At 32.5% G+C, this 20,182-nt stretch overlaps 1 long non-coding RNA gene across 4 annotated transcripts in view; it reads right to left on the bottom strand.

Moving 5' to 3' along the window:
• Positions 1–337: 337 nt before the first annotated feature.
• LOC103097863 (uncharacterized) overlaps positions 338–20,182 on the bottom strand; it is a 47,937-nt gene continuing 28,092 nt past the window's right edge. For 2 of the 4 annotated variants that reach the window (XR_001624199.2, XR_001624198.2), the window contains exons 2-3: positions 4,459–4,548; positions 338–445 (exon numbers count right to left, since the gene is read on the bottom strand). This is a non-coding gene — a long non-coding RNA (uncharacterized LOC103097863). Of the gene's footprint in view, positions 446–4,458; positions 4,599–20,182 lie in introns of all 4 variants that reach the window. The other 2 variants (XR_008913873.1, XR_008913872.1) reach the window with 1 other exon arrangement.

The following is a 20,182-nucleotide window of genomic DNA, read 5'->3' as shown; positions in this document are numbered from 1 at the left end:
ATACACATAGAGTATAAATAACTAGAATGGTGGTATCATGATGGAATATGAGATTGTATAACATAAAGAAATGTTATTTATTTTCTATTATCTTTGCTCTAAACAGTGGTTATCCAGTAATGCATCCTATCATTTCTACAGATTTGTACCCCTCCTCTAATTAAAAATTAGCTTTTTAAAAATCCCCATCATTTATTTGAAGGCACTGGCAAAAACATCAATACAAAATCAGTCACTCAATGAAGAAGCATTTAGTAACTGTCTATTACATTCAAGACAAAATTTTAGACCTAGATACACAGCACAGTCCTGGCACATAGTAGTTACCAAACAAATGTTTAATGAATTGAATTTTATTGCATTATATAGTTTGTCCTTCAAAGTTCTGCATCTCTGTGTTTCTTGGATTAGATTCGATCTTTTCCTTTGCCTATGTCTGGATAGGCTAGTAAAAATAAGAAAAAAAGGAGAGGGAACAAGAATGGCAAGAAATCAGTTTTCTCCCTTAAGCTTCTATCACATCCATGAAACATTTATTTAGAAAATTTTAATTTTAGTATCCCTGTAAATTCATTCTCTGAGTATCACAACTTCTTGTCTTGGGAGCACTGACCTTGTCAAATGCTTTATCATGTGTCAGGAAATGGCAAGGCAATTAATGATTAATTTTGACTATCTTCCATCTTATGTTCTGAATTCATTCATTTGTGTTCTTAATCAAGTAGGGTGTTCACTTGTGGGTGACATAGAAATAGCTTCTGAGACTATCAGTGATTTGCATTTATATAACACTGTAATTTTCAAAGCATTTTCACAAATAATATCTCATTTTTTTGTAAAAATAAACCTTTGCCACATGTTTTTTATTGGTTTTGTGGCTAAAATATCCATTGTTGATTTATCTGTGCCTTTATTTTGCTATTTGTTTTATTTATTCTTTTAAAACTCAAAACTAATACACAAAACAAAAATAAGGAGGCATTAAAATAAACTTAGTTTTTTTTAATGTTCAATAAGATTGATAACAACAATGCTTTTTTTTCTCTTCTATTTCCAATTTGAAACTTTTTTCCCTTTTGGCATAAGTTAGTATAGTGCAGTTTTTAATATGTATATTCTCACATATTTATAGTGAGTAAATACATTACTTTTCTTATTCTGTTTTCTTTACTCTGCATGACTGTCATATAAGTGTTCCCATATTTCTTTGATTTTCATACTTGCCATTTCTTATAAAACCATTATATTACTTTTCATCCATATAACAATTTTTTAAAATATTCATTTCATATAACTTTGACATTGTTCTACTTTTTTCCCCAATTAGACAGCTTTTCTATTCTGTCATTTCTCCCCCCTTCCTTTATTTCCTCCTTCATTGGTAAAATAAATCACAACAAAACAAAACATTTTTAACAAATATGGATAGCATAATAAAATAATTTTATATATTGGCCATATCTGACAATCTCTATCTAATTCTGCATTTTTAGCTATTAAGACAGGAGGTTTATTGCATGATCTATCAACTGTATGTTATCAGACCTTGTTAATGTACAGATTATAATTCTTTAGTCTTTCAGTATTCTTTACTTTTACTGTAGGATTGCTATGTTACGCTGTACTCTTCCCTTTGCTTTCTTTCCTCTTTATTAGTTCATTTTAGTAGTCCTAGATTTTTTAAGCCATTCTTTTATTTATAATAATGAGAACACTAATATGTTGCATTTATATTAAACTTTAAGGTTCAAAAAATGTTTACAAATTTTTAATTTATTTATTCCTCACAACAACCGAATGAAGTTAGATCCTATTATTACTCCCATCATATTGAAGAGGAAACTTTGTCTCAAAGAAAATTGTGATTGTTCTATTGTCATACAACTTGAGTGTATCTGAGACAGAATTCAAATTTAGGTCTTTCTGACTCCAAATCCTCAGATCAAAGTTAACTGCATTTACATATCATTTTAACTCATCAATTCCATTAATTACAATTGAATTTTTGCACAGGGTATCCTGGATTTACTGACTTTTGTGTTCTCAGCCCCACAACTATTGGATTAGTGTGCCTCTTTTCCCTCTATTCCTTCTGGTTTTTTTTTCCTTTTTTTTTTAATTTGTCAATCTGATAGGTGTGAAGAAGATCAAAGTTCCTTTATTTTACCTTAATCTTATTAGTAGTAATTAGAATTATTTTTAAATATCTGTTGATTTTTTGACTTCTTCCTTTGAAAATAGCCTGCTCACCCATATCCTTTTGACCATTACCAGGTAGTAAATAGCTCATAACTATATAAATTTGAATCAATTACTTATATATGGAAATGAGATATTTATCAGAGAAATTCACAGTGAACTTTGTTATGATTTTCTGGAGAAAGACACCAATGTCCTCCTCTTGTATTAAAGTTTTGAGTTGCTTTGTCCATATGTGTCCCCTACCTGTGTCTTACAATCATTATTGTTTTATTTATTTATTTTTATGAGTGCCATCTATTCTCTTCTCTTCGGTGTGTTTGTGATCATGTTCCCCTATCTAAATATCTTGAGGAAATGTTTTGTAACTACTGTATTTGCTATGCTACATTAGTAATTATCTTTGCTAAAGAACTAATTTAGTCTACTTGATGATAAAGCAGAGTCACACTAGTGAGAGTTCACAAGCTAATATTTAGGGGAAAACTTGCTCAGAAGTTAGTCCTAGAATTTAGAATCCAAGTAGATGTATTCATTTACAACCCCTTAACACCCCTCCCACCACCATGATGGAGACAAATCAGCAGTTGTAGTGTGTAAAGGGGAAGTGAGTCTTGGGGAGAGAGAGTTCAGTATAAAATTCAAAATATATTTTGTTGCATGTTACATTTGACTAATGATATACTTCCATGCTAAAAAACATTGTTTTCCTTTGGTGCAATTTTTACCGACTTTAAAAAGTATGGAAGTACCTTCAAAAAATCTAAAGAATTATAGCTTTACTACTGGTCAATATGCTAGTAGAAGGAACTAAGTCAGAGTTTGCAGAAAGATATTTAAATCTAAATGGTAATTATTTTCTGCATTTATTCATCCTATCAGTTATTCAAATGATACTTTACTGAGCATTCAAACAAGCATTTATTGAACACTTACTATAGATCAGAAACTGCTAAGCATTGGCAGAGAAAGATAGATTTACTGATATATTTGTTTTCCTTTCCAGGCTAAACTCTGAGAAAGGTGTCTACAATTATGTTTTTCATAGCTACTCTCACTTTATTTTTAAATTCTCTGCAATCTCATTTGTGACCTCATTGTTCAACTGAAATATTCTTTCCAAAGTTACCAATTATCTTTTAATTTCCAAGACAATTGTCCTTCCAATAATCCTCATCCTACATGATTTTTCTTCAGTCTTCAACACTACTTATTACTCCCTTATTATGGATGTTCTCTCCTGTCTAGATTTTTGTGACATTGTGCTTTCTCTTGTAGTTGTACCAGTCACAAATATCACATCTCTGTTTCATTTTCTGGATCTTTATTCACATCACTTACATGTTTGCCAGTAACATAGTGAATAGGTATCATCCAGATATTTGTCACTGACTTATGTATCTCTCTACTCTAGTCCATCTATCCTAAAAGCTTCCACACTGATCATTGCAAAACTTAAGTTTCACAATGTCACTTTTCAATTCTTTGAACTTCCTATGAGTTTAAACTCTCCTGAACAAATATGCAATTCTGAATATGAGTAAACAACTTGTTTTGATGCCATGACATTTGACAACTCATGTTACTTTGGCTTTTTTTCTGATGAATTTTGATTGTCATAATTTTTCAAAGTGGTCATCCCAACTGTTGAATCCTTGTGCCTCCTGTTTATAATAAATACATATCATGGAAAAGTTATTTTTTGCTTTCATAGTTCTACTGGCAAGAGATTTCTCAGTGTATGCAATATTGATGTTCATGATTTTAGGGATCCCTCTTTAATTTCATTTACATATAGTGTTTAATCTACTGGTTAAAGATTTGTATGGGGTCCTTAAGAAATTTAACTTTGATTCAATCAAGAAGCAAAATTTGAAGTGTTCATTATTGTCTTCATAATAAATGGATTCCATAATATATAATTTAGAAGATTCTCCAATTTCAATGTTGAGAAATGACATCATTTTATGATACCTTTATTATCTTTGGGATAGCCAATCTTTGAATCATAAAGTTAGCTGGATGTGTAAGGTAAGGTAAGCTGGATGTCTATAAGGTATGGAAAATGAGAAATCTTATTATGGCATACATTTAGGCTCCTAAAATACCAGAATCATAATTTTATGGTCTTTTTACTTGTTTACTTGAAGATATTGACAGTCATTGGTTAGAAGAATTCCATGAAGTTTGCTTCAATAGAGCAATTATTTTAAGTAGAGATCTTAGTGTGCAGAGTAGTAGGCAAAATAAATTACTTACTAGGGATTTCCAGGAGGATTTACAGTGTCTATGGCAATTCAAATTTAATACAATTTCATCCTTGTTGCCAGAATAACATTGTGTTGAAATCTGCAGCAGGCAACAGAAAGAACAGACTTTCAATCTCTTGACCTTTGTAACTGTTAAAAAAAAAACATCTTATAATCACATTTTTGGACTGCCATTATGGTTACTCAGAGTCAAAAGTACTAAGAAAGTAAGAGCAAAAAACATTACTGCAATGTATCACAGTGCTACCTATTGAAAATAAAATGTGTACAAATGATTATGTAAAATACTGGTTACTAATGTAAAAATGATGCAATTACTACACTCAGAGAATTTATGATCTCATGAGAGAATATGATAGATATACCGATACATGTTATAGAGTATAATAATGGTAAGGAAAAATTCCAGAGGGATTTAAGACAACTTTAAGAGATCAAGATCATTTTTAGCTTGTTTGAGGTAAGCTGATCTTACTGATGCCATTCTACTTTCCAAGTCAATTTAGATCAGAAAAAATTATTAAATATCTCCTGTAGAGAAGACATTGGACAAGGAAACAAAATTAGAAATTATAAAGATAAATATTCTTTGCTTTCAAGGGATTGTAATTTACAGGGAAATGATGCATATCTATTCATACAGATGTATAATACAAGGTAGGGTGTTAAGGGCAAGAAAGAGATTGGATAAAATGCTTTCAGAAATTCATGAAACCATATGGAACTTCAGGAAAAGCTTCACATGGCAGACAGCACCTAAACAGAGCTTCAGTGGCAGAAACTGATTCTGAAAAATAAGGATGAACAGAAAATGAGTTTGGGACAGGGAGAATTATATATGCAAATAAAAAGAGGTGAAATATAGTATATTTTAAGGAAGTAATACTAGTTAGGATAGGATAGAATGTAAGGATTCTTCCTAATGTGGGGATGAAATAAGACTAGAAAATTAAAATGGAACCAGATTATAGAAGGATTTAAATGATAGTTTGATAAATTTGCATTCAATCTGGAAGATAACATAGAACCACTTTTTTATACAGGGAAATGTGATGGTCCTTTTCTTTGTCTTTGGAGGATGATTATGTGAATGGATAAATTAAGAAAATAGAAAATGGATATAGGGAAAATGTTTAAAACACTTTGAGTATAGTCCAAAATAGCTTACTAAAGTCATGGAAGTGAATTGACAAAGGGAACAAATGCTATGAAAACAAAAGTAAAAAATGCTATGAAGGCATAATCTATAGGATTTGGTGCCTGATTAGGAGAAATATGTGATGAGACAAAAAAGAGTTAAAGTGAAATAAGTTAAAATCTATCAATATCTCCAAATTAGAAAATGGGAACTATATCCAAAGCAACTTAAGCTGTTTCTACAATCTAAGATACCAGTAACCCTAAAAAAGTAAAAACCATTATTTAATAAAAGCAGAGAAGACCAATACTTCTCAGTTTCTACCAAGACCTTATTTAGCACCCTTTCTTCCACAGCCAATCAAGCTTTTAATAGCAAGGCTGCACAAGTCAATTAGTTTAAAAACTAATTTAGCTTCACACTCTCAATGCTGTAGAAATCTAAATCCACTTAGCAGACATTTTCTCTGGCTGAAATAGCCCCATAGAAACATTCTCTGCTGCCAGAGAACATGGACCAATGGGAAGAATAGAGGGAATAAGGTTGGACTGATATACAGGCTTATAGTAGAGAGTAAATCTTCCCTTACTATGCCTTCTAATTCTCCCAGTTGCACAGAGATATAAACTCCATATGGCAAAAATTTTCTCAGTCTCTGCATAAGAGAACTGATGAACAAAGACAATAAGACAAAACATGTAAATTGGACACTGTAAACATTTCACTAAGTCTTAGGGAAAGAAGCCACCTTAGATATGAAACTAGTTGTTTTTTTTTTTTTTTGTCCTGAATATCACTTGGGACAGATACTTAGTTGGAATGTGAATTGCTGAGAAGGTGGGGCAAGTTGAGAAACTTTAAGATCCAAATCCCAATAAAAACTGCTATTGGAGAGAGGGAAACAAAGTGAACAATAGCAGAAAATGAGGAAATTATAACATTGAAATTACCAAAGATCTCAAGAAGAAGAAAACATAAAGACCCTCAGTATAAGAGAAACCACAAATAGACATAAACAATAGAAGGAAATATGGACTTCAGGTCTAATAAATGAGTCCAAGAATCTATGAATAAATATTACTAAAACAGAGGAAAATTATTCAACATTTGATGAGGTGGGACTATGGATTTTGATAACACTGTAAATGGTTTAAACGATAAATAATAATTCTGAAAAAAATGTATTTACTATACATCTGAAATAATAGGCAAAATAGAAAAAATGAAACAAAACTTGAGTCTGCACAGTTACATCTCCCAAAGAAACAGAAAAGTGGATAACTGATTGGGAATGAAAATATTGTTGTTCATCCCCCTATTTTCAAAAAGGATCAATGACATAAAAAGGTGCTGTCTCATAGATGAATTGGATTTAAGTAAGGAAGAGTTGTACAAAATCATCAGTGTCACTCTTTCCTCCAGAATCATTGAGGTGCACTGACAGACAAAACTCAGAAAGTCTGATCATGTTCTGAGTGTTAATGGAAGATCTTGGCATCTTTGAGGTCAGACACAGCTCTAAGTACTCCTTAAGTACTCTAAAGTACTAAGTACTTCATGATTTTCAGCCTCTGGAGGCCTTTCTCATAGAATATTCACCACCCCCTCTCTAGACTCATTCTAGTTCTAGGTATTTCCCATAATTTGTCTCCCATCCTTATACATAATGCAACATACCTTACATAAAATTATATATGTGTGTATATAGACAAAATATGGATATAGAAATAGGGATTGCATTCATAAACTATTTATTATCTTTCCTCAAAGAAAATAAGGTCCTGTAGTTCAAGGGTTATTTCGTTTTTCTTTGTCTACCTAGCGTGTAGTCTCAAATGTAAGAAAGCACTTAATAAATCTTGTTTTGTTAATTGATTAACTGATTGGTTACTGTCAGAGAGAGCATCAATATGTGGCCTTTACCTTGAATATTTTTCTCTTCCTCTGATGCTCATACACATTTAGATAAATATAACTGCCATTTTCTCTTTGACTTCTCTATTTCTGTGAAAGCTAACTTGAAAGTTTAGGGAGAAAAAAGGCTTTGGGGACCAGCTAGAATGAGAAATATCCATATAGCCATTATTGGCATTAAAATGATTAATTTCATAGTACAAAGTCCATAGTATATTTACAAAGGGACATTGTACTTTCAAAGTAAACTTCATAGTACAAAGAACACACATTTCTTTCTCCAGAAATTGACATTTTTCTCATGTGAAGGTTTTATATTCATAGATAAAATAATTTTAGACCTGAAAAGGAGGTTAAAATCATTTACTCCAATCCTTTCATCTCTTTTTTCAGAAGAGAAAACTAAGACTCAGTGAGGGAATTAACTTTTTGAAGTTCAAATTTTCCTAATAAGCTTCTTGAATATTCAGAAAAACAGCAATTTGTTTCTTTAATTTCAAGAAAATACTTGTACAAAAAATTAGTTCCATCAATGTAGATTGCAACTTCTCAGGGACTTATGAAATACGTCCTATGAAATTTCTTGGGGTATTTAGAGATAAAGTGTCTTGTCGAGGCTACATAACTAGTGAGTGTTAGAGGTAAGATTTGCCTGTTGAATTTTGTTTTCATGCTCTCTGTGGGTTTGCTGGGTGGCATCATAATGCATAGAGTGCCAGACATAGAGTCAGGAAGACCTAAGTTTACAAATCCAGCCTCAAACATTTCTACCTGTGTGACTCTAGGCAAGTAGTTTAACCATATTTGCCTCAGTTTCCTCATCTGTAAAATGAGCTGGAGAAGGAAATGGCAAAATATTCTTGTATCTCTGCTGAGAAAATCTCAAATAGGGTTGTTTAGAGTCAGACACAACTGAAATGACTAAACAACAATTTGAACAACTCAGAGTTTTTCTTTTGTTTTGATAATATTGTATGTATAAATATTAGTGACCTTCCTCTTTGGTTAACAAGAGTAGATTCTAATTACAAAAAACAATATCTACTCTTAATATCATTCTTTAATGAAGCCATTGCATTTGTTTTTCTTCTCACTTCATTTAATATTCTATAAATACCTTGTGGTCTTTTGTTTACTTCATTACATCTCTCAAACGTGCCAGATATTTCTAGTCCTAACTCTACCATGTAAAAATATATAAGTTAAGGTAAATCACAGTTTCACTGGACCTCAGTTTTATCACAATTTTAAATGAAGTGATTGAACTAAAGGATTTCCAAGGTCCCTTCCATCTAGCTCTAAAAATTGGTGGCCTTTGACACTCATCATGTCCTTTCCTTTATTATATTCTTTGTTTCAACTGTGTTCATAGAGTGCTCCTTAAACTGGAATGTCTAATAAAATAATGGCAATTGCTGACATTTATTTAACATCTTAAGGTTTGTAAAGTGTTGTAAAAAATAAAATTAATTCTTTCAAATATTATATTTTAAGATATATATTAATGATCATTAGAAGTAAAGGAATGAAAAGGTAACAAAATAAAAGAACCACGCGCCCATAGCTAACCTCCCAATTTAAAAACCCTTCTGACTACCGTGGTCTCAACCCAGCAAGCAAAGAGGCCAGGACCAGCAACCCCACTGAATTTATCCCTCTGTCTACAGGAAGTATGTAATGACAGGAAGTCAGTGGGCTCCTGGGAAATGCAGTTTTTAGAATAACAGATTTCCACTTACACAGTGTACTACATATATTAACTCCATTACTGGAGAAACTTTTTATAAAACATACTTTAATAGCATTTTTGTTTGTTACCTGGTTTTTTCCCTAGTGTTTTATTAATATTGTAATATTAAAGTAATGTATTGCAGAACATAAATATATCCAATGAGAATATAAATAATATCAACATTACTCAAAGTTGGTCCTTGAGACAAATTAAATAAAGTAATTTATGCATATTTTTGGTTCTTTGGTTCTTATCATTTACCAAACCATACAGCATTGTGAATTCATTTATATTAAATATCATTAATTAGAAAAATATTCTCTTTTTTTAAATTAGGGAAATTTACCATCTTGAACCTTCAGTTTTACAGTGGATTTTTATGTTCTAATCTCCAACAGGATCTAATTCTTCTGATCTCCAAAGCAAAAGTCACTGTAGTCTCTTCAGCAAGAGTCTTAACAGCTCAAAAGCAATTTCCAATGCAGAAGTCCAAGGCAGAAGAATCCCTCCAATGCAGAAGAGCCTCCAACACAGAGACAACACAGAAGACTTCCCTCTGCAAGAGCTACCAAGGCAGCAGAAGTCCTCCAAGGCAGTTGAGTGAATTAGAATGCACTTGGTTGGCTTTTATAAGCAGTTTTCTCCAATTCACTTCCTGTCTCTGTGGTTTCTCCTTCCTTTCACAGTGGGCTGGTCTATCATATCTCGGGAACCAATCAAAGTCTCTGGATTTGCTGCCTGGGGGGTGCAGTGCTGGTGGTCTTTTATGACTAAGTGTTAATGACTAAGTAAGTGTGAACTCTCTGTTAAGTAGTAGTACTTCAAGTTCCTGATTGATTAACTTAAAAAAGACAAAGGGAATGAAAAATTCTGTTTCACATTGTAAATGTCCAGGAAATCTTAATTGACTTGCATTTCTAAGAAAAATATAAATATTGGAAATCCAGTCATGTTTTATAAGTGTAATCCTAACTTTTCTATGTATTTAAACAAAAAGGGAAAGAGTTCCATATAGGCAGGTCTTCAGTTAAATAATCCAAATATTCTGGATTCTTCTACTTTTTGATACAGTCATGGATCTTTGGGAAATATCCCTGTGCTACATTTAAATTTGGTATTAAAAAGTTAACTTGGTGCATAAGTCAGATTTATGACCTTTTGGGTAACTTTGGTGACTCACTACAGCTTAGTGTATTCTGCAGAAGACCCTAGGATATTTCTTCTGATTAAATCATATTGTTAAAGGTCACTTCTTTTTCCATAACATGAAATATCAATATGTTATATTGAACTTATTTTAAAATCAATTTTAGCAAACCATTTTCAGGCTCCAGAGGTCAACTACACAAGAAATGAGAGAAGTTATTAACAATATCCAATTTCTTAAAATAATTCCAGTCAATCATATTACATAATTAAAGAATACCCATTCCTATAAGTATCATTCTTTAAAATACTACCTATTTTCCTATTTCTTGAGCATACTTTATTTTAGGGCAAACAATGAAATAACAGACAGTGAGAGAGAGAGAGAGAGTGAAGGAGAAATGATAAAAATTAAATATAGAGATAATAGATGAACCTAGAATTATAGATTTAGTAATATATTTGTATCTTTGTAAAGTATATCCAAATAGGATATTCTCTGTATTAATGAAGTACATCTGATCAAATTAGAAGAATATCTAATGAGGAGTAATGCTCATGACCTCAGATGTCTATGTAATAAGGCATCTAATACTTATTACGTTAAATTAGTTTTCTGATTCAACTCTATCATATTCTCTAATAAAAATAGAAATCAGATTGCTCTGACTCAGACAGAATTCTGTGAGCTAGCTGTTATCACTGAATTTTGGATTTCAGATGTTCCAGTAGCAAGATGCCACCACCTTTATTTCTCTCACCTAAGAGCCCTGACTGGTCCAAGAATATATTGTCCAGCAGGGCTTCACTATAGAACCCCAATCTCCAAAGGACTACGATTTCAAGAAAACATTGTTTTCTGTGAGGAGCCATAGGTCTTGAATCTGGGCTGGGAATATGAACTTTACATGACAAAGGTAGAAAGTATTGGTCACATGAAGGTACAAGACATGACCTGGCATTAAATCATACTTCAAGTATTATTTAGACTTAGGGCTAGTAAGCTAAGGGATATGGATAACTCAAAAATAATAACAAGCAATGGATAAACCAAGAATTGCTCAAATATGGGGATTTTTACATTTTTATACTATGGACTCTTCTGACACTGGCTAAGTTTATTCACTCTTTTCAGAATAAAGTTTTCACATAATTAAAGGAAATTCTGACTTTCACTGAGAAGTCAAAATAAAGATTTTTTCCCCATTCAAATTCATTGACCCCCTGAAATCTACCCAGAGAGACTACGTGGAAAAACTCCTGTTCTAATAGATACTACCAGGGGGCAGAGCTTTTGCGTTCTCTGAAAAGTTTACTTCTGTTTCCTTTATATCCTGCCTGTCCTTGTTTCAAAGTCCCCACACAACTAAATACATTTTGTTAGTTATGTAGCAGTAGGGGCCTTAAAGGAAGGCAGGGAATGTTTCAATAAAAATACAGAAGAGCCCAAACACCTGGGAGAATCAAATGAGGCTCATGGAAAAGGCAGCATTTTATCTAAACCTTGAAGAACAACGGATTTAGAAGTGGTGTTGAAGAATTGCTGTATTACATGTCTAGGAGAAAGCCTGTTAAATGCAGAGGAGGAAGTTAGCATATTGAATTCAAGGAATAGCAAGAAGCTATGTGTTTTGGTCTTTCATTTCTGAAACATGATTTGTAAAGAGAGTACTGTGAAATAAAGCTAGCAAGGCTTCCCCCCCCTTTTTTGCAATATATCTAATGAGGAAATACATTTTGCATAACTTCATATATGTATAATGGATATCATATTGCTCATCTCCTCAGTGGATAAGAGAAAGGGTAGAGAAGAAGAATATTGAAAGAGAAAACAAAATTTTCAAAAAAAAAAAAAAGAATAGGAGCCAGGTTATGGATTGCTTTAAAGGTGAAGCTGAAAAATTTGTATTTTATTCTTGTAACAAAAACTTCAAAGACATCAAAAGGAACACAGATCAAGGAAAGGACATTTCATTTTCCTTTTTTATAGGGACTCTGGAAGGAACAATCAAGGAGAGGCAAATGTTTTGCTGTGCAGTAGGGAGGACTCATTTCAGATTAAATAACTACTTTATAGTGGATCCATTCTGTGAAGTTCTGTGACCCTCTTCCAGTGTGTTCTGTTAGAAGCTCAGCAGTATGATCCAGGAAAGGGAGGAAAAGATGGGTGGGAGAGACAGACAGACAGACAGACAGAGCCAGAGACAGAGACAGACAGAGAGAGCCAGAGACAGAGACAGAGAGAGACAGAGAGAGACAGAGAGAGAGAGACAGAGAGAGAGAGAGAGAGAGAGAGAGAGAGAGAGAGAGAGAGAGAGAGAGAGAGAGAGAGAGAGAGAGAGAGAGAAACAGAGCATTAAGTACTTTCATGCTTTTTGTATTCCAGGCAGTATGTTAAGGACTCAGGATAAAAATATAAGTAAATTAGATAGTACATGCTCTCAAGAAGTTTACATTCTAATAATGAAAGATAACACATAAAAAGGAACTGGAAAAGATGAGATGTATAGGCATTTTATTTTCATGGTGAAGAGATGGTAGAGAAGAGGCATGTATACCTGATGATTCTGGTATGTGTGTGTAATTATATATATATATATATATATAAATATATGTATATTCCTATGAGAAGGCAGTGAGGTTAGAAGTCATAGGAATTAAAGAATTGATAAACCAGGAAATCAAAGTTTTTGAATCTATTAGTCTATTCTTTAAACCACCTAAGTGATTATCTACTAACTTGTTTCTCCCTTTTATTTATTCATGATTTGCCTAGGGCTTTGGGTATGGCTAGGAAGAGAGAAATGGCAGGAAAATTGTCCAGTTGGTACCCATAACTACCCAAAGTACCAAAGTTCATCTAATTATAGTTATCCAAATCACAGGAAAAACTAGTAGATCTCAATCAACAACTTGCAAATAAAGTTATATAAAATATATGTATACTATATATATCACATTAAATAATATTGTCTAAAATATACTTAGACTTATAATGTGTAGTTTAATTACTGTTTTGATTAATGGGTGGTGCTACTAGTTACTTTAAAAATGTTTTCAAGAGCCATAGAAAATATCTACAGTGGTTTACAACAGTGTCTACTTAGGCAATAGTGGTTTTTCCTCCATTTTTCTCTTGTTTCTCTAACAAATATTCTTTATTCAAAGTCAGACATCTTAACTTCAAGAGAATCTCTAAAAATAATACAGTCAAACTGGAAATTACATAGATTAATAAATTTTTTAAATCCCAGAGAACCATCAAAACCTAAACAAATCCTCTAGAAGGTATATTTTTAAAGAAAATATAGATTAAAATTCATTTTTATTTTGCCATTCTCAGGACTGCTATCTACTAGAAAGCTGTATGAAGACTAAACATGTTTGAGAGTTACTGGAAATTGGTCTAGTGTCATAACCTTAACAACGAACCTATGAATAGGATATCATTACCTTGATTAAAATATCCATTTTAGCTTTTCAGCAGAATTAAAATAAGAATTATCCATCAGATGAACAGTACTGTTTGGCATATGCACTCCTGTGAAAGGGTTCAAAGTCATGAGTCAAAGAGACAAACTATGATTTGACAAGCACTGAAAGAGGTTAATTAATCATTACCTATATTTTTAAGTGCATTTTCTTAAAGTTTATAGAAACAGGCTTTTGTTTCCTATTGTGTTCATACTTGTTAAAATGAGAATAGTATAAACAGTGAAGATATCATGTGAAAAAAATTCCTTTCCCTGTTTAAAGATATTTATATTTTTAATGCATGCATTATAATGGATTATAGGGCATGGACAAGTACATCAACTGTTAAGATGACAGAATATCTGTTTTATGGCAACAGCTCATCTCTGCTCTATCCCCTGTGACACAAATTTCAGAATGAAATACCTCACTTGATTTACTTTTTTTTTCAACATTCTTAAAAGTCTATAGGAGGAGGCAACTAGGTGGCTCAGTAGATAGAGCACCAGGCCTAGAGATTGAAAGTCTTATGTTTAAATCCAGCCTCAGACATTTCCTGGGTTACTCTGGACAATACACTTAACCCTCTTCACCTAGTCCTTAAAGCTCTTCTGCCTTAGATCCAATTGATTTCAAACTAAAAAGAAAAGGTGTTTGTTTTTCTTAAATCCATAGGGGGTAATACATGAGTGAAATAGCAACATCATTTTTAATGATTGCATTTAATTATTTCTCTTGTATGACTAATCTTGAATAATTCTATTTTCATTGGTTTCTAATATGAATTCTCCTGTTTTCTTTTATATAATATTACATGTTTTGTTAGGTCAGCTGCCTTTCAATAATTTCAGAACATGTTCAGGATTCATATAAAATAATGGTGTGGAATTGGCCCATTTAATATAACTTAACAGGTTATGAGCTTGCTTTCTTAATTAACAAGAAAAAAGAGAAGAGCCATGGGGGTGGTTTGGTAGTAATCAGGTCAGAATAATGGATTTCATATATTTGGAGTAACTGCTGGTATAGGGGCAGAGAAGCAAAATTCTAAAATATAATTCTTGAAAGATATAATATTATAAACTTTTAATTTATATTCATTATTCAACTTTGAATTTATGTGTTTTTTTCACATGCTGACATGATATTTCAGATGGTATGCCATATAAGGCAAATTTTTAGACATGAGGGTCTATGCTCTATATCAGGGACTCTTATCCTGGGGTCCACAGATCAGGACATCTATGAATAGATTTCATGGGAGGCATCAAATTATAAGAGAGAAAAATTCATCTTTATTTTACCTGACCTGTGGTTTCCTTTATAATTTTAAGTTTTATATTAAATATTGTTCTTCTAATGGGGCCATAAACTTCACCAGATTGCAAAAGAGATCTATGGTATATGAAAAGGGTGAGAATCCACACTCTATACCATTGGATTTCCTTATGAATTTTTACTTGTATAATAGTTTGAAATTAAATGATGAGGTTGCTAGTAGCTTTAATACATCAAAGTAGTGATCATAAAGAGAGGTAAATGTAGGAAATAGGTAGAGAGAAGCTTAACTTACTACCCAATCTGCCATTCTTAGGGACTGAAGCTCATTAGCAAAAGCAGTTCCTTCAACTTTCAAGCTGAAGCAAGAAGAGTGCTCAAGAGAGAGGACAGTGCCTTGGTCTCACCTTATAAATACTTTTCTCCACCCAGTAGCTCTCCCACATCATATCTCAGGAACCAATCATAGTTCCTTAATTTGCCTGGCACAGCCCAGGGGGCAGTGCCTGTGGGATCAGTTTCTCATCTCTTTGGTTTCAACTTCCTTTATCTGAGGGCCTGTCTATACCTGCACATCTCTGCCAATTGCTGATTGATGACATAAAACAAACTGACATAATGGGGAGGGGAATTCCCTTCCTATATTTGAAATGTCCTCTGCCTTCGCAGTCCATTCAATCAATTCAGGATAATTACTATATGTATATTTTTACAATGTATCTGCAAAATAACACTTTCAACAAAACAAAACTGTGTCCTATCCACAATAACAGAAGATTAGAATATTATTTTGGTTTCACTTATTTCAGATGACTCTGTGTCATTTCAGATCCCTCTGTGTCTATCATAACCTGATATACTTGAATATAACACCATATCCTCTTGTCTGTTAAGATTAAATTTTAGTTTCTCTGCTAAAAGTATTATATTTTATGAGGTTTATTAAAGATTAAGAAATAATGAAAATACAAAATAAGAAAGCATGTGCCTAGGAGGGCCAAAAGGCCCATTCTATTTCACTCACTACATCCTGAGAGACACGTGTGCTTGGAAGCAGAAGCAGGAAGAGCACTCCAGTAGGTGGAGAGCTCCTTTAGATAATAATTTGTGATCTTGCACTCAGGGAGATTAGAGAGAATTCTGGGAGCTAGCAAGGACTTCTGGGGATGGAAATCTTGGGTTCAAATCTCCATTTTTTACAGGTCTGACTTGTTTATATTCACATTACTTTAATTCAATACAAAAGTATTTGTTATGTGAAAAATGTATTTAAATCACTATGATGGATTTAGAGATTAAAAAGAAAAATGAATCAGCCATTACTTACCAAAAAACATTGCTAACCCATGTCTACTTCTTTCTTTTTAGATAAGATTTTATTAATATTTTCTGTTTCTTACATCACCATCATTAACTCCAATATCCCTCTTTCTAGACCCCTCCCAAAAAACTATCTTATATGATAAGTAATATTTTAAAGAAGCAAAATCAATGATTTTTTAAATTTATTAATGATTTGAAGCATCTTTTCATGTAGTTTGTGAATACTTTGCATATTTCTGAAAATGTTCATATTCTTTAAACCACCTATTAGGAATGACTTAGTTATATATATTCATTAATTATTTAAGTAGCTTGGAAACCAAACCATTATTAGAGAAATTTCACATGATTCCTCCCCCTTTTGAACACTTCCCATCTTATCCTATCTCTGCAGAAGTTTCTCAGTTTCAAGCAATCAAACTTATCTATTTAATCTTTTTTAATTGCCTCTATCTCTTCTTTGGTTAAAGGTGCATCTTTTACTTGTAGACATGAGATATATGACCTATTTGTGTTGTGATTTTCTAATAGTATGATATTTAATATTAAAATTGAGTGTCCATTTAGAATATATTCTGAAATACCTGGCATATATGGGGAGTTAATGGTGGACTAGCACTTTTATTATGAGAGTTCACATGATCTTTATTAGAGTGATACTCATTGAGCTTTGGTGGCCACCTTTCATCCAGTTCTCTCACTTGTGAGTACAAGAAGCATTTTCAGCAGTCACAATCTGGTAAAACTGTCTTGGCAGATGGGTTAAATCTGCCAGGTTGAGAGAAACCAAAAGGCCTCAAATGACCAGTGAGTTAGGGGCATGTCTACCCCAAGTATGTGAAGATTCCCCTGGCCCAATGGACAGAAGAGAACAATTTGTTCCAGTAGCCATGAAAGTGGCTGGAGTGAGAACTATGGAATGCTTAGAAGTTGGTTAGACATCAAATCATCAACAACATCCACTGAATCCTGATTCACCACCACTCTTCTTGACTTTTGTTCTTTCATTGGTCTTTTATGACTCTGGAAAGGAGAGTGAGACTGATGGTGCATTTTTGCCTCACTTAAATACATCTCACACACAAGTCAAGACATCACTCCTTAATGTCACTAATCCTTTTCAGAAATGAAGGATGAACAACATTATGAAATATAATGTAAGGCAGACTAATTTTTACCAGACTGCTTTCCAGTCTTCCTATCAATTAAAAAAAATTTAATTAATTTAGAACATTTTCCATGGTTGCATGACTCATATTTTTCCCTCCCCTCCTCACTGCCCCCTCCTGAAGCCAAAGAGTAATCCCCTGACTTTTACAGGTATCGTTGTTCAAAACCTATTTCCATATTATTAATATTTGTATTAGAGTGATCATTTAAAGTCAACAGCCCCAATCATATCCCCATCAAACCTGGTGATCAAGCAAATTATTTTCTTCTGAGTTTCTACACCAACAGTTCTTTCTCTGGATGTGGATAGCTTTCTGTCTCCTAAGTCCCTCAGAATTGTCCTGTGTCATTGCATTGCTGCTAGTAGAGAAGACCATTACATTGAATTGTGCCACAGTGTATCAGTCTCTATGAACAAATTCTTCTGGTTCTGTTCCTAGCAGTTTTTAATCAGAGTTGGGTTTTTTTCCATGAATAATTAATATTTTCTACTTTATCAAATATTTGATCACTTGATTCTATTGTTTTTGAATCTCCCTTGTTCAGTATTCTTTTGATCTATATTTTTCAATTTAAACAAAGATCACTTTTATGTCTGCCACTTTATAATATAATTTAAGGTTTAGAAATGGTATTACCCTTTGTCTCTACCTTTTTTCCATTACTTCCTTTGAAATTCTAGATCTTTGTATTTTTAAATATGTTTTTGGCATTATTTAATCAATTTCTCTAAAGCATCGTACTGTTAGTTTGATTGATATAGCATTAAAAGTATAAATTAATTTTTGCAATATTGTTATTTTTATTATATTGACATGGCTTAGCCATGAATACTAAATATTCTTCCAACTACTTAAGTGTTCTTTAAAATTTTAAGAACCACTTTGTAATTGAATCTTTTTTTTTTAAACCCTTACCTTCTGTCTTGGAGTCAATACTGTGTATTGGCTCCAAGGCAGAAGAGTGGTAAGGGCTAGGCAATGGGGGTCAAGTGACTTGTCCAGGGTCACACAGCTGGGAAGTGGCTCAGGCCAGATTTGAACCTAGGACCTCCCATCTCTAGGACTGGCTCTCAATCCACTGAGCTACCCAGCTGATCCCGTAATTGAATCTTTATAAAAACTGTATTTGCTTTTGGATGTTAATTTCTAGATATTATGTGTATTTTGCAGTTATTTGCAATATAGTTTCTCTTTCCATTATTTTTTCATATATTTTGTTTTTTATCATAAAGAATTATTGTTTTTTTATTTTTAAGTTTTTAATTATTTTTAAAGATTTACTTTGTAATATATATATCTCTGCTGAAGCAATCAATTGTATCATTTTGTAGTCTATTTGATTCCCTGGGTTTTTTTTAAGTAAGCCATTATATTATGAACAAAAAAGGATAGTTTCATATCCTTTTTTATTTATCCTTATTTCCTTCAATTTCTTTTTTTTCTTATTACTTTTGCTAGAATTTCCAGAATTATGTAAACTTGGAGAGAAATGCAAATTAAAATGTCCTAACTATTAGATTAGATAACAGAAAATAACAATGCTGGAAAGATGTAGAAAAAATGGGATAGCGTTGGTAAAGTTTTGAACTGATTGAAATATTTTGGACAACAATTTGGAATTATGCTTAAAGAACTATAAGACTGTACATACCCTTTGACACAACTATACCACTACTGAACTGACGCATAATGAAATTAACTAGGAGAACATTGTTCACAGTAAAAACAATATTGTTAGTATGATCAACTGTGAAAGACTTAACAACTCTGATCAACACAATGATCCAAGATAATTCCAAAGGACTCTTCATGAAAAATGCTATCCACCTTCAGATAAAGAACTGATAATCTCTGAATGTCGATTGATGTTGGTTTTTTTAAACCATTTTTTTTCTGAGAGTATGGGGGGGCCGTTTTCTTTTGCAAAATGGCCTATATGGAAATATATTTTGCATGGCTTTACAAGTGTATTTAATATCAAATCACTTGTCTCCTCAAATACAGTGGAAGGGGAAATAAGTTGAGAAAGAATTTAGAATTCTAATTTTAAATGAATGTTAATTTTCATATGAAAGTATGAAATGTGTAAGAAAAGAAGTAAAAGAAATAAAAAGAAACTTATTAATAAAAAGGATCTAGGACTTAAAAAATATATGTATTCCATCTAAAAAAGGTTTCTTAACATTTTTTGTGTGACCTAAACTTCTTTAACAATTCGATGAGAACCATATTCTTCTCAAAATGTCATTGTTTTTAATCATAAATAAATATAGTTCAGTTAGATGCTAGTGAAAATGAATTTCCCCCATTCAAGATCATTAACCCTTAAAATCTATTTAAGAACCTTAATTAATGTATTCCTGCTGTGATGATTGCAAATCTCCTTTGCTAAATTTAGTAGATGATTTTTATAAGTTATTGTCCCCTTTCCCCCAATACACACATACAGACACATTACCCCAAACAATCTAATCATAAGCTAGTTTAGTTAAATTTGTTCCCTTCATTGCAAACATATTAAACACTACAGGAACAG

This window comes from Monodelphis domestica, chromosome 8 (assembly GCF_027887165.1).
Source record: "Monodelphis domestica isolate mMonDom1 chromosome 8, mMonDom1.pri, whole genome shotgun sequence".
Taxonomy (NCBI): domain Eukaryota; kingdom Metazoa; phylum Chordata; class Mammalia; order Didelphimorphia; family Didelphidae; genus Monodelphis; species Monodelphis domestica.
Note: the sequence above shows the minus strand (reverse complement) of the source record. Positions and strands in the feature narration are given on the sequence as shown.